Here is a 14425-nt window from a genome sequence, read left to right as displayed (position 1 = left end):
TCCTTTTCCTGAATTGGAGACAAGTGGTGTTATGTGTCTGTAGCCGGGACATAGCAGTCCTTCAAAGTGAGACAACAGCAGGTTCCTTCCCCTGCTCTCCCAGGCTCCCAGTGCAGCCTGTTGTACTGGCTCTCCCTGCTCACTGGCTGCAGAACCAGATCAGAATTATTCCCTAACTGGACTCCAGCTCTGTTCCCTGTCCCCAGGTCAGCATGGCTATCCCGGGCTTCTGAGCCATATTTGCCGGAAAGTTGTAGCATATAGGACGTTGATAGCATCCCTGTAAAAAGTGCGCCTCTCTTCTATTGCAGAAGCCAGCAGAACAGCAGTACAGATGTAGCTTGATATGTTATCGACTGGGTTGTAGGCAGTCTGGCCTAGTAATCAGAGCAGGAGTCTGTTCTAGTAGGTGAAGCAGACATCCAGGTTGGGGAACAAAGCCAAGGGTCAGCACCAGAGTCAATTATCAGTTACCAGAGCCATGGTCAAGCCAGAGTCAGACACACTCATCTGGAACTCCCTTGTTTCCGTGTGGTTTTCTCATATGCTTAAAGTTGTGTAAAGAACAAAGGCTCATCAAAAGTCTAACAGTGGGCCCGATGCCCAGCTCTATGCAAACAATGAGAAAGACAAGCTGGGTCCACTGTTCTGCCCACGGGGCCAATGCTGGAGGGTCTGGAAAGAAAGCTGGAAAGAAAGGGTCCTGAAAGAAAGGGTCAGGCTATTACAAGCTTACACTGACAAGCCAAACCATTCCTGAAGGGAAAGCTAGAACAAAGGGACAGCTGCAGACCAGCAGGATTGGGCAAGGAGAAGAAAAACAAAATGTCAGGCCTCTTTGTTGCTGCCAAACGGAGAAGTCAAGGCCCATAATGTGGAATTCCCCAGCATCTTGGCAAAGGACCAATTTTCAATGTAGCATACGTAGAGTCTGCGTCACTAGGAGCTTGCGAGACATTGCCCATGTAGCTACTGCCCAAATGTCTTTTCTCCCCTATTTTCATGCTGCTTGTGGGAAAAGGTGGTCAGGAATTTGGTTGTGTATGTATGTAATACTGCTCCCCTTGGTCAGTCATCAGCATCAAGGTTTGAACTTGGGACCTTTGGATGTTAAAGCATGAGCCTCTACTTCCTGAGCAAAAAGATCACACCCTGAAACAGGCTAATAAGAGGGGGAGAGAGCATCAGAGGGGGACAGAGTGGCTGTGGGTTACAACTATAGTTTTAGACGACTGTCACTAGTGTTTTGCACCAATGATGTCAAAAGAAGCTCATTGGAGTTGAACAGTTCAAAGCACCTTGCTAATCCTAATGAATACAGTCTTGCAACACCCACTGGTGTCAATACTATTATATGCATTGAAAGATGGCAAAAGAGAAGATCAGAAAGGAAAAGTGTTTTGCCCAAGCTGACTTGGGAAGTCTGTGACAGAGCCCCAATCTCCTGATTAAAAGTCTTCATGGGTGAAATTTTCCTCAGGACAGTGGATTGAGTCCCCTCTCTTCCATTCATTTTTAAAGATAAATTCCCCTCTACTGCTTTTGAAAATCCCAACCATTATAAACGGCAAGGAGCTTTTATAGGAACAGCATTAGTTTGCCAACACTGTATTGAGTAAATAGCCATAAAGTAGATTACTCATCAAAATGTTATGTACACAACTTCAACAGGAGTGTGAATATTATGTTCTACAGTGAAATGCCCAGCATTTACCTACTGGTGTGGAAAGAACATTATCCATGTCTGCTGGACTGTCTGAATATTGAGTTGGATTTATTTTTCAGGTCCACAGGTAATTATCTGTAAAAGAGAAAAGCAGGAGGTGCCATCAGGAAAATGAGCAAACAGTATGTTGTTAGAAAAACTGACAGGCTGTACAATTATGTCTAAGCTGCAATGCAAGCCCAGGATTCAAACTCAGGCTCACGCACAACTCTCTTTGCATCTACACATACAACATGCTAACCCAGGGCTGAGACCCAGGTTCCCAGAACCTTTCAGGGTGGAGAATCTGAACCTGAGTCAAGCTGAGACCCGGGGTTCAAACTATATTGCTTTGCATTGCAGACATAGCCCCACTGAACTCATGCTATAGGAGTCTGCCAAAAGTATTCCACAATCCCACAGGCCAACTTTCGTTCTCCTCTGGATAGTCAAATTTGATGGACAGTCAAGTTTTTCCATGAACAAAGGGCTAGAGCAGCTACATTTTGGGAGAGTGCTAGGAAGTCTGAGATATGGGTGATTGGACTCAGATCCACATAATACAGTATAGAGACTAGAACCCCAGGTTAGGACTCAGAATTCAACAATTCCTAACCTGGGGTTACAAAGGAGTATAGATGTTCAAGCCCTAGGTTAACAAACCCAGGGTCTGCAAACTCAAGTTCTACTAACCCTGGGATTACATTGCAGTGTGGCCATACCCACAGAGATCTGAGATCCAGCACCATGGACAGTTACAGTTTCCACATCTGATAATGTGTCTTTGCTGCCCAAAAAAAAAAAAAAAAAGGTGTATTCTTCACTTGGGTTAGCTAAACCAGGCTGTCATAGCTGTGAAGACGTGGCAACTTGGGTTTTAACTTGGTTTATCAACACAAATTCAACCCCAGGCTACCCCACATGCTTGAACTTAAGCTTCTAACCTGTCTTAAAAGTTATATTGCCTTGTGTTTATTGCTATTTTAATCTGAGTTAAGAACAGATTCCCGCATCCCCCAATGAGGACATATCCTTAATTGGAAAAGAAAAGGAAAACTCCAAGCCATGTTATCCATCCATCGCAAATGTTTCTTTATTTAAATGTAAGTTAAATGGCATTAATTCCTCTCACTGAAGAGGAGAAAGGGCAGAGGGAGGGGGCTGTACAAAAACATCAGTGGTATTTGGGCTCCGAACTCTTGGGGAGGGTTGCAATTACTGGACTTCCAATAAAGCATCATAGGTAGTAGTATATATGACGTATACAGCACAAACGCTGATCTGTTGAATGAAGGTCTTAGTGTTTAGGGTAAAATCCACCCCTCTGCACCACTTAACCCTTCAAATTATTATTTATTTGGGATTAGGAGAGAATAGACATGGTCCAATACGTGGGGCAGATGTTATTCTTGTATGGGACAGCATAGTGTATCAGCAGGCAGTACCTGTTGTTCCTTAACCTCTGTTATTCACTTGTTCAATCTCCTTTTCCTATGAAGTGAAGGGCCTCAGACGTCAGCATTTACTTTGGTGCAAATAAATCTGAATCTTTGGATTTTCCAGGCAAGACTGAAAGGTCTATCTAATTACTCAAGCTTTTCCTGAGGGGGCTGAATTGAGCAGAGAAAATTCCTTTTTTGCAGATTTTATTTTAAGATCTTCACTTTGAAAGGTGCACTATGTAAACTGGAAAAATAAATACATGATGTTAAGAAAAATGGGATGTATGTATTCCAGGAAATGAGTTGTTTCATCTGCATCACAGTGAAAATGCCAAGTAGTTGGCTGAATCAATTCAGAAAGAATAAAAAACACTTCAAACTTTCTGACCTCCCCAGACCTCCACCATTTCCCGAAACTAACTCTGAGGACAAACCTCTTCTAAGGCTATGAAATGTTCATACACGTATTATTAATCTCCACTTCCCAGACTGAATCAAAAGCACTGACATACCACGAGACAGTCTGCCATCTCAATTCTTGACTGGAAATGGAAGATATTGAGTCTTCAGAAGAAAGCCTTTTCTCCTAAAATTATCATCCCAAAATAACTGCATGGGTTCCAATAAATATCCACGAAGATCCTGAATTCCTTCCAAAGTTCATCTATCCACCTCTATTTGCTAGTCTAGCATTAAGCCCTAACAAAGTATCTACTGTCTGACAATGGATTCATTCTCAAGATTCTGAAGGCTGCATTTTATCATCTTAATTTATCCAGGCCCCTATATTTGAATAAGCTAAATTGTGGACAAAATTTTGCATCCATAGTTTAGATCAGTTAGACATCTCTGTACAAAATGTATATTTACAAAATGACCAAAAGTTTCCCATATAAAAACTCTCAGGTAGAACTGTGTGATATTTTCCCCCAGTGAATAGTAAATTAACTGAAAAAATATAATCTGGAGGCCACAAAATTATTCATGAATTGACACAAGTTCACCAGAGTTTTGATTTAAAAAAGAAATCATGGCTGAGGCACCCTTCACAAAATGGCAAGAGGAGAAGGAAGAGAGGATGTGGTGCTTCCCTTATAAACTTTAGCTTAGTGGTTAGGGCATTCACCAGGGATGTGGAAGGGCTGGGTTCAGTCTTCCCCCACCTCCTGAGGTGGGGAAGGGACTTGAAAATCCATCTCTCACGTTACAGGCAGTGACCTAGTCACTAAAGTATGTGTTGTTATGATGTGTCACTTACAAACACAGATGTCATATCATTTTTTACGAGATCACAAGTTTGGTTGATGAAGGTAGTAGTGTTGACATAATATACTTACATTTCTGGGAGGAGTTTCACTTGGTACCATACAACATTTTGATTAAAAAACTAGAATGATACAAAATTAACATGGCACACATGGAATGGATTAAAAACTGGCTAAGTGATTGGTTTTGAAATGGAAAATCATCATCTCCAGTAGGCGTTCCATTGGGATTGGTTCATGGCCCTATGCTATTTAACATCTTTTATCTATGACCTGGAAGAAAACAAAATCACCACTCAAAGTTTCCTGATTGGTGCAAAAAGTGAGGGAGTGGTAAATAATGAAGAGGACAGAGTGATCTGGATTGCTTCATAAGATGGGCACAAGCAAACAATGTTTTAGTACAACTACATGTAAATGTACACCCCTAGGAACAAATAATGTAGGCCATAATCACAGGATGCAGGGCTCTATTCTGTGAAGCAGTAACTCTGAAAAAAAAATTGGGGGGTCATGATGGATAATCAGCTGAACATGAACCCCTAATGTGATGCTGTGGCTAAAAGGCTTAATGCAATTCTGGGATGCATAAACCGGGAAATCTCAAGTAGGAGTAGAGAGGTTATTTTACCTCTGTATTTGACACTGGTGTGAATACAGCTGGAATACTGTGTCAACAATTCAAGAAGGATGTTGATAAATTGGAGAGGGTTCAGAGAAGAGCCATGAGAATGATTAAAGGATTAGAAACCAGACCCTATAGGACAGACTCAAGGAATTCAATCTATTTATCTTAACAAAGAGAAGGTTAAGAGGTGACTTCATTATAGCCTATAAGTATCTGCATGGCAAACAAATATTTGATAATGGGCTCTTCAGTCTAGCAGAGAAAGGAATAACATGATGCAATGGCTGGAAGTTAAAACTAGACACATTCGGACTGGAAATAAGGCAGACGTTTTTTAAAGTGAGAGTAATTAACCATTGGAACAATTTACCAAGAGTCATGGTGGATTCTCTATCACTGGCAAATTTTAAATCAAGTTTTTTTTGTTTTTTAAAGATATGCTCTAATCAAAAAGGAATTATTTTGGGGATGTTCTTTAGCCTATGTTATACAGGAGGTCAGACTAAATGATCACCATGATCCCTTCTGGCCTGGGATTCTATGAATGTGCTCCCAAGAAGATGCTCCACTCATCAAATGGGCATCTTCATACTGGACCAGTTTTAGCTTCCAAACAGATTCAATATTCAAATCACGTACTGAGAAGTCCAAGGCCCCAGTCCTGCGAACACTTCCTCCTGTAGTCATTCTGTATGCATAAGTAATCCCATTGGTCATAATGAGACTACTCATTTGCATGAAGTTACTCATGTGCATGTCTTTGCAGACTCCGGACCTGTCATGACCTGGGTTGTAGGTACAACTCATTGCAGATACAAATCCTTTCAATTGCAGTTTTGTATCTTCAATGTGCCCGTATAAAAATGAAAGTCAAGTTTTCAAAATCTGTCTCTAAATATTAATTTAAAACCCTCTCTTCAGTCACTGACCTAAGTAGTTAATTCTGATCAAGTATTCATTTGTATAGAAACCTTCCTGTACTCTGCCATCTACCTCCCAGTTTCTATCTTCTGTTCAAAACACCCTGTTTAAGTTAGCAAGTATCAACAGATGATTATCTTCCCATTAAATCAAATCACCTGGCTCTGAGAGATTCTCGCTTTTCAGCAGCAGGTTATTTATAGAGAAGAAACTTGGCACTAAAGAATAGCATACCATTATAGTTATAGTGTTTGAAATTTCTGTAATAACTCTCTGTATGAAATATTAAGAAGGTGAATGTTAGTTTATTTTATTAAATTGTCCCCTTGCCAAAGAAATATTCTTTGAAATTATTATTTAACGTAGTACAATTGGGCCAACATTAATTGGGTTATACCTATAAATCCCCTTTCTTTATTTGTTATTTATTTGACTTTGAAGATTTATTGTAGCAATTGAATGTAGTTGGATGCCCTTTCTCTCTAGTTTCATCCCAACAGTATTTTTATCATATTTTTTCCAATAGCACATAAGACTGGAATTGTTGATCCCTGTTGATTTAAAGACAGTGATAGCGCTATTGTTGATCATATCAAAAAACAGCTGTTAAAAAAATGATAAATGATTGTCTTTGCGATATTTATTCCCTGGCTGTATTACTTTAAAAAAAAAGAAAGAAGTGTAGTTGAAAGGGCCTTGTAAAGTTTGAAGAGATAATGAAGTTTGAAAGTCACAGGAACAACAAAAAAGCAAAATGGAACATGCTGTGTTGACATATCTTATGGACATGTTCTCTCATTAAAGTAATTCCTAGTTTGTCTGTAGAGCACAAAGGAAATAGCAGGCATCTAGGCTATCTAAAAAAAGAAGCAAAATATCAGATAGTTAAGAAACCCAATAATTGAAAGGGAAAATGGGGGGAGAAAAGGTTGAACAGACTAAGCTATGCAAAAAGGCTTGAGGAAGGAAAAAGTTCAAAAAGGACATCTAGCAATACAGAGACCAGCATGAACAAGACTTGCAAGGAGAACAAGGTTGCGAAGGGGACAGTTGGTGAGCTCAAGAGTGCTAATGACACTCATTTCCGATAAAAATACACTGCACTGGGCAGAGCAGGGAAATCTTCCAAATACTTATCCAGGAATTCATGTGCAGGCACCATCGCTATCTTGGGGGTTTTGAATAGCGGACTCGCTTTTTCCGACCTGCTTGCATTCAACGAAGAGGAATGAGAAGGACTTTGCTCCCTGGAAGATACCTTTCCTGTGTACCAGTGGTGAGAAGGGAAAGGCGAAAACTCAGAGAGACAATGATGCCTCAAATATTTGTAGTAAAGCAAAAGAAGGGGAAAGAAAAGCTGAATGGATGTGGAATACTGTGGCTGAGTTTAAATATACTGTGTTATGTCCTGTCTGGTTCTTCTGCAATTGGGATGCTCACAGAACCACAGGACAATAGGGACTTTTTTCTGATGAAATGGGCAACATTTAATAAAATGAGGGATTTGAAGCTTAGGAAATGTTCAGGGAACTGGGGAAATGCATTGGAAATATTTGCTCTTGGTAATGATTCACCTGATAACATTTTGCATGAATCACAATCTTTGTAAAGATCCATACTCAAAGTTCTATAGCGATACTGAGATTGAAGAAGGTTTGATCGTCACATTGGTGTCTGATCAAGCTCAACACCTCACAATATTTTCTAAACTTTCCAATTCTAAAATAAATGTTTTCCCTAGATTTCAGCTCATCTTTCAGGAAAAAAAGAAAATCAAAATTGTATTCAAGGGTAAACAGCATGTCAACATGGTACCTGGGCTTGGCCCAAAAAGCAAATTTGAGATTCCAGATACTCATTTGGATTTTCTGATCTAGGAATTTGGTTTGGTTTGTTGTAGAAAAAAGGGAAACTGCAAAATTCATATCAGGGCTGGATGGTGAATCTCCTCCATCCCTAAGTTTATTGTGTTTAGATCCAGGGGTTGAGCCTAGAACACAACGTAACAGTCATGTTGTATTTGGCTGTAGATGAATCAGAGTCTACAGTGATGGAGGCCATGTAATAGCTAGACTTGCAATCTTATTAGAATAGCAGCAAGAATGATCTCACTGTAGGAATCAAATTGATTGTAGTTTTACTGAGAAGGTAGAAAACCAGTGTACTCCACGGCATATACATATTAGATGTTATCAACTGAAAAACATCATGGAATCTTCCCTGCTCCCAGGGGTAACCAGCATAGTATTTTGAAGTTGAAAGTTGACAGAGTTAAATGCTAGACTGTGAATAGGAAAAAAAGACAAAGAGCTATGGAAGAAAAATACAATTTGGATTTTTCTGATTTAAAAAGATTTAGAACAGTGAAAATGGAAATCTTGAATTTCAGATGAAGCATTAGAGCATATGGAAAAGTTCAGAAATGGAAAGAGAAGACACCAAAATGAGGCAGTTAGAATGGAATATTTAGCAGCACACAGACACATGCAAAGTCTGCTGAGATGTGATAAAGAGGCATCAAAGAGGAGTGTGAGACACTTGAATGGAAAGAGCAACAGGGACATATCCCTGAGATGTTCCGTACAGAGATAGAGAGCTCACAAAATGCTTCAAGACAAGAACTGGTGAATCAAATTGAACATTGTTAAAGAAATACTGTAACAGAATATAAAAGATATTCTAATCACCCTATCTAATTGCAAAGAATAAAGCACTAAAATGGTCTAAATGTCTTAAATATAATAAAGAATAATTAACAATCAAATTGAAAGCTTCTATCTTGACAGATGATGTATATAAGGACAACGGTAACGTAGTCCATAATTGGAACATTGAAAAAAGCAAGTGACTTACAAACTATTGTAAGGTTAGTACTAGTTTTGTAAAACTTTTAATGGTTTTCAGTTAAAATTGGTTTTAAAATCAACAAAATTTTAAAAAGGTAGTAGAGCTTACCATACGTGTCTTCTGTTTTTCCATGTACAACCCAATTCTGCTCTCATTGATGTCAAAGCCTACATTGTTAATAGGTGACTAGTGATTTTAGATCCTTCAAATTGTTGCCCAAAGTCCAGACACCTTATATGGGCCTGCTTTTTGGAAAATCACTAGTCATTTTTGAAAATATAGGCCAGAACTCCCATTGATTGGCACTCCCTTTTATCTTACTGTACTGAGGCAAACGGAGTAAGGTAATCTCTTTTATTGGACCAACTTGTGTTGATGAAAGAGACAAGCTTTCAGGAATATACAGAGCTCTCTTCAGGTACTGAACGAGACAGGACATTCAGCTGAGATGCCTCAGTGAAATGACAGCATTCAAAGAAAGGTCTACAAGATTCCCAGCTACTGTAGCTAGATATTTCAATTTTCTGTTCTGAAAATTCATTATGCACAATACTTACAGATGTGGCATGAAATAAAGGTTTTATCAGCATGAGTTTAGGATGACCTATGTAATTAACTTTGGAGGTCAATTCAAATGAATGCTAATTACACATTTGCATCTCACTGTGCGACAGAGTTTTCCTGTAAGATACAGGATACAATTTTAGAGATTTGGGAACATTTAACAATGTTAACATCTTAATTCTTTTTTATCCCTTCAATGGCAAAGACAGACTGTCTTAGTAGCAAAAACTCAACTCTATAAATCAAAGAGGGAAAGAAAAGTGCTTAAATAACATAGAATAGCTATTTTTAGACATAAAAAGTCACATTTTTAAGAGTATGATAATATGGGAGCTTCCAGGGATAGAAGCAAATGTTGTGTGGCCTGTTGGACAGTTGGCATTCTCCCCTTTATAATCACATAAAACTCATGTTTCTAACTCACTAGGGTCATAAGAAAGCAGATTCTAAATCTGCCGCTGGTGCAGAATGAGATATTGCCAAGCCTGACCCTGAAAATGGTGTAATTTGGAGAGAGGAGAGCAGTCCAAATTGGCGCAGAGAGAGGAGAATTCTAGCTGGTGCGTGGGACTCCATAGAGGCTTAGTATGATGAATGCAGGTGTGCCGTGGGTTGCATTCACCTCTTGAGCACCCCCTTGCCATCCAGATGCTGTGCTACCGTTGTCTTTGGCTCCCAGTGCCCCCTGCAGAGCATCAGCCTGCCGCTCCAGGTCTTCTGTGGTTCAGCATTCCCACCAGGTCGCACAGTTCAAAACCCCTTTTGGGTATAGCAAACTAAAACTAGAAGTTCCTTGTCCTTCGGAGCCAATTATAAACAAAATGTTTTCTCACCCTTGTGGGCTAAATTCCCTTTCTGGAATTGAACCATCAGGGATTATTCTGGACTCCTGCTCCTGGCCCAGGCCCCACCTGGCTCCTTTGGCTGTAGCCTTGAGAGCATCCCTTCCTCTTTCCTCTTGCTCCAGCCAAGAACAGATTTGGTGAAAGCAGGCAGTTCCTTTTATTTTGGCCCGCTGGGCCTTCATTGGCTGTTGCGGGTCCCCAGCCCTTCTGGCTGCTGGAGGACCAGATCTCTTTGGTTCCCAAAATGGCTGCTCTTTTCCTCACAGATAACTGTTTCCTAGAGTGGGGAGCAGTCGGGCCTCCAGTAGGGGGCTGCAAAGGCCTGGTACACCCCTCACAAGGAGATTCCTACATTTAATGAACTACTCTGAACATCTAGTCTGACCTTCTTCGTAATATAGAATTCCCAATAATTCCTGCATCAAAACCCTTACCCCTGTTTCAGCTTATAGCATCTCTTTTAGAAAGACATCCAATCTAGACGGAAAGACTACAAATGATGGAGAATCCACCACATCCTGTAGTAGATTGTTCCAATGGTTAATTGACCTTTTTAACTGTTAAAAATGCGCATCTTATTTCTCGCCTAAATTTATCCAGCTTCAGCTTCCAGCCATTGTATCTTGTTATGCCTTTGCATGCTAAATTTAAAGAGTCCTCTATTACAGCAATCTTCTGCCTCTATGGTAAAGACTTCAATTACTTGTACAAACACATCGTGAGAGCCAGTCTTTTCTCTGAAAAGTTGACAATCTAACTAGTCAAAAGGTGGGGGCTGGGGAGGAACAGAGGCACAAAGAAATGTGTGGAGTTACCTAAGGACCTACAGCAGTTCAGTGGCAGATCTGGGAATAGAGTCCAGGCGTCCTGAGACCCGTCTATTGCCCTGTCCATTGAAACATACTGCCTCAAATAATTGATTACATGGCTATGTAATTTACCACATGGCTGTGAACATCACGTGGTAATTATAGACGGATTGTCACATACATATGCATAACGTATATGCACAACAGATAAAATATTTATTTTGAAATAATGAAGGTATAACTAGTAGGTGCTGTTTCCTTTTAACATTCTGTCAGTGTAAGAACAGATTAGCAGAGCTAGAAGAGATACACAGGATTGCAGGACTATGCTATAAGAAAGATGGGATGCCTGCTGTTACCATCTGGGAAGAGTTTTTAGCTACTGCTGGACAGGTATCACCATTCCTTAGGCCCAGGATAGATTCCTCTGAAATGATCAGCCTCACAAGAAAAATAATTGCCAATGGGAAGGGATTACCTGATTGAGAAAAACTGCTGATTGAAAGCATGTCAGCATCTTTCTTGAGGCTTGCATGTCTTCCTGACAGGCCAAACAATGGAGAAATGGCTGGCAAAAGACAGTAATTCACTTGCTGTCATCTGGATGATCACATTCAATTCTCTTGCAAGCAAAGTATTGCAGTTGGTTACGAGTGAAGAAAAGTATGGAGAGTGAAATGGTGCCAGAACAAACATGTTGGGTCAAGCAATATGGGATAAAACCTTTAACCCTACAGATAATTATGGAAACAGCAAAGGACCCAGACCAGAAACTCTAGATGTGCTTTATTGACTACATGAAAGCTTTTTGACTCAGTAGGTCAGTTGAGGTCACTTTTTCAACTCCAGGGGCAATAAATAGTTTTCTACTGGAAGCTGGAAGAACTTTAATCAATATCTGTTGTATTAAAGACTTTTTAAAAAGTAAAGAGAAGAGAAAACACAAGGAATACTCCTATGCCCCCGTGTGTCATTGTAATTATAGGGCACCAAAAGGTCATCCAAGCTCTAAAGTTGAGCTGACACCTTCAGGTGAATGAAATAAATGAAACAAACATAATTCTCATGCTGCCGTCAGCAAACTTCAGATCATTGCTGTCTGAGTTGTGCATTGTTCTATGATGATAATTACAGATTGAATAATTACAGGAGGTAACATTGACAAATATACTATCCGGAGATGCAATAAAACGGACAAACACGGTGGGAGAAGCATAAAAGTCAAATCTTCTAGTGTTGTATATATAATCTGTCATGGAAATCATGAGAGCAGTGATGCTAGGGTGATGTTTACAGTATAAGAACTGGAATAGAATAGAAAAGAATAGCACATCATTTTTTAGAAAAATAATGCTCTTGTGTGTCAGGCACTGAACAGGGCCTCTGGAGAGGTGAGTTCAATTTCCAGCTCTGTCATAGACTTTGTGTGTCCTTGAACAAGTCATTTAATCTCAGCATTTCATTTCTTCCCTGTAAAATGGGGATAATCTCTTTCTCCCATCCTTTGTTTACTTAGATTGAAAGTTCTTACTATGTGTAAGTATATTGCCCATCAATCACTGAAGCCCCATTCTTGGTTAAGTCTTTTAGTCACTACAGTAGTACAAATAATTCTACTTCAGAAGGCTGTCAAACTTCAATTACTTGATGTTACTCCATAGAATGCAGTCATATTGGGAATGGCATGAATTTGGTGCTAAACTTAGCAAAGTCTCACCTGCCAACTATATAATTTTTTGAATCACTCGCCAAACTCTACAGATAATTGGAGATCTGACATCTGGTTTTCTGTAGAGCTAAAAGGCTAAAAAGATTTGATGTGGACATGTTTTTTGACAGAGATGTGGGCAGTCGCACCACTCGAGTATTGATCCAAGTTCAGAACTGCATAGTATGTTTGACTGTGTTGTCCTGCCTATGCTGAAATGGATTCTGGATTGCAAGACAGATGTAATATGTTTTTGGCTCAGCAGCTCAGCAAAGCCCAATATTGACACTCGTTCATCTCTATGGCCAGTGGAGGTCTTAAATATAGTGGAACTACAGCATGGGTTGAGGAGGCAGCCTGACCAGGGACATCCACTTGGATGAGTGATGTCATCATGTGGCCAGAGCAGTACAGAGAAATAGCCATTTTTTGAGGCGCTGCAGGTCTAAATCCTCTTCCACTCCATGTGGGAGCTGAGCAAGATTTCATGGTGCTGCTGTCATTGGGTAACAGTGAGACAAGGTGGGTGAGGAAATATCTTTTATTGGACCAACTTCTCCTGGTGCGGGAAACAAGCTTTCCAGTTCACACAGAGCTATTCTTCAGGTCATTTAGCTCTGTGTAAGCTCAAAAGCTTGTGGTCTTTGGTCCAGTAAAAGATATTACTTCACTCACCTTGTCCCAGGATATTAGAGAGACCAACACGGCTACAAAACACTGCATACTACAATAGGTAGTGGTAGCAGCAACAGAGCAAGCCGCCAAACTGGGAGGGTCAGAGGCTGCCTTTTCTCTCAAATCCTCTTAGTTTCTCTGTGTAAAGCCTAATTATTAAGTCGAGCTTTGCACAACACAGGAATCCAAGGGACCATTTGGTCCTGAGGGGTGTGACCATCCCCAATCATCCCAATAGGATGTTAATGCTAATAATGACAGTTTAAATGGCAACATTTTATTTCTGATCATTTTATCGGAAACATTGAGTCATTTAGCGATTATGCACTGCACAGGGCTGTTGGGTGATGTTTAGGGAGAATACATTATTTGTTCTCCCCATCTGTCTGTTGGCTTCCATTCTTTATCTGATCGATGGGCCAAATTCTGCTGTTAGCATCACTAGTGTAAATTCAGAGCAATTCCAAATCTGTTACTCTGAATTTGTTTTAGTGCAACTGACCACGGGGATCCAATTTGGGTATGGATGGAGCCCTCTCTAATGTTTTTAATGAAGTAAATACTGCTGGGAACTGTGTGATTATGGGAGATTTTAATTTCCCACATATATACTGGAAGACTAGTGCTAGTAATAATAATAGGACTCAGATTTTCCTGGGTTTGATAGCTGACAGATTCTTTCACCAAATAGTTGTTGAACCAACAAGAGGGGATGCCCTTTTGGATTTAGTGATTAGTGAGGACCTCGTAGAAGAACTGGTTGTAGGAGACAACCTTGGTTTGAGTGACCGTGAGCTAATTCAGTTAAAACTAAATGGAAGGATAAACAAAAATAGAACTGTGACTAGGGTCTTTTTTTTCAAAAGAGCTAACTTAAAAAATTAAGAGAATTAGTTAGGGAAGTGGACTGGACTGAAGAACTTGTGGATCTAAAAGCGGAGGAAGCTTGGAATTACTTCAAGTCAAAGTTGCAGAAACTATCTAAAGGCTGCATCCCAAGTAAAGGGAAAAAATTC

This window comes from Emydura macquarii, unplaced genomic scaffold, assembly GCF_026122565.2.
Source record: "Emydura macquarii macquarii isolate MOO-44397 ecotype Brisbane River unplaced genomic scaffold, CSIRO-AGI_Emac_v2 contig_2988, whole genome shotgun sequence".
Taxonomy (NCBI): Eukaryota; Metazoa; Chordata; order Testudines; family Chelidae; genus Emydura; species Emydura macquarii.
The sequence above is the reverse complement of the archived record's forward strand: the minus strand, read 5'-3'. Positions refer to the sequence as shown.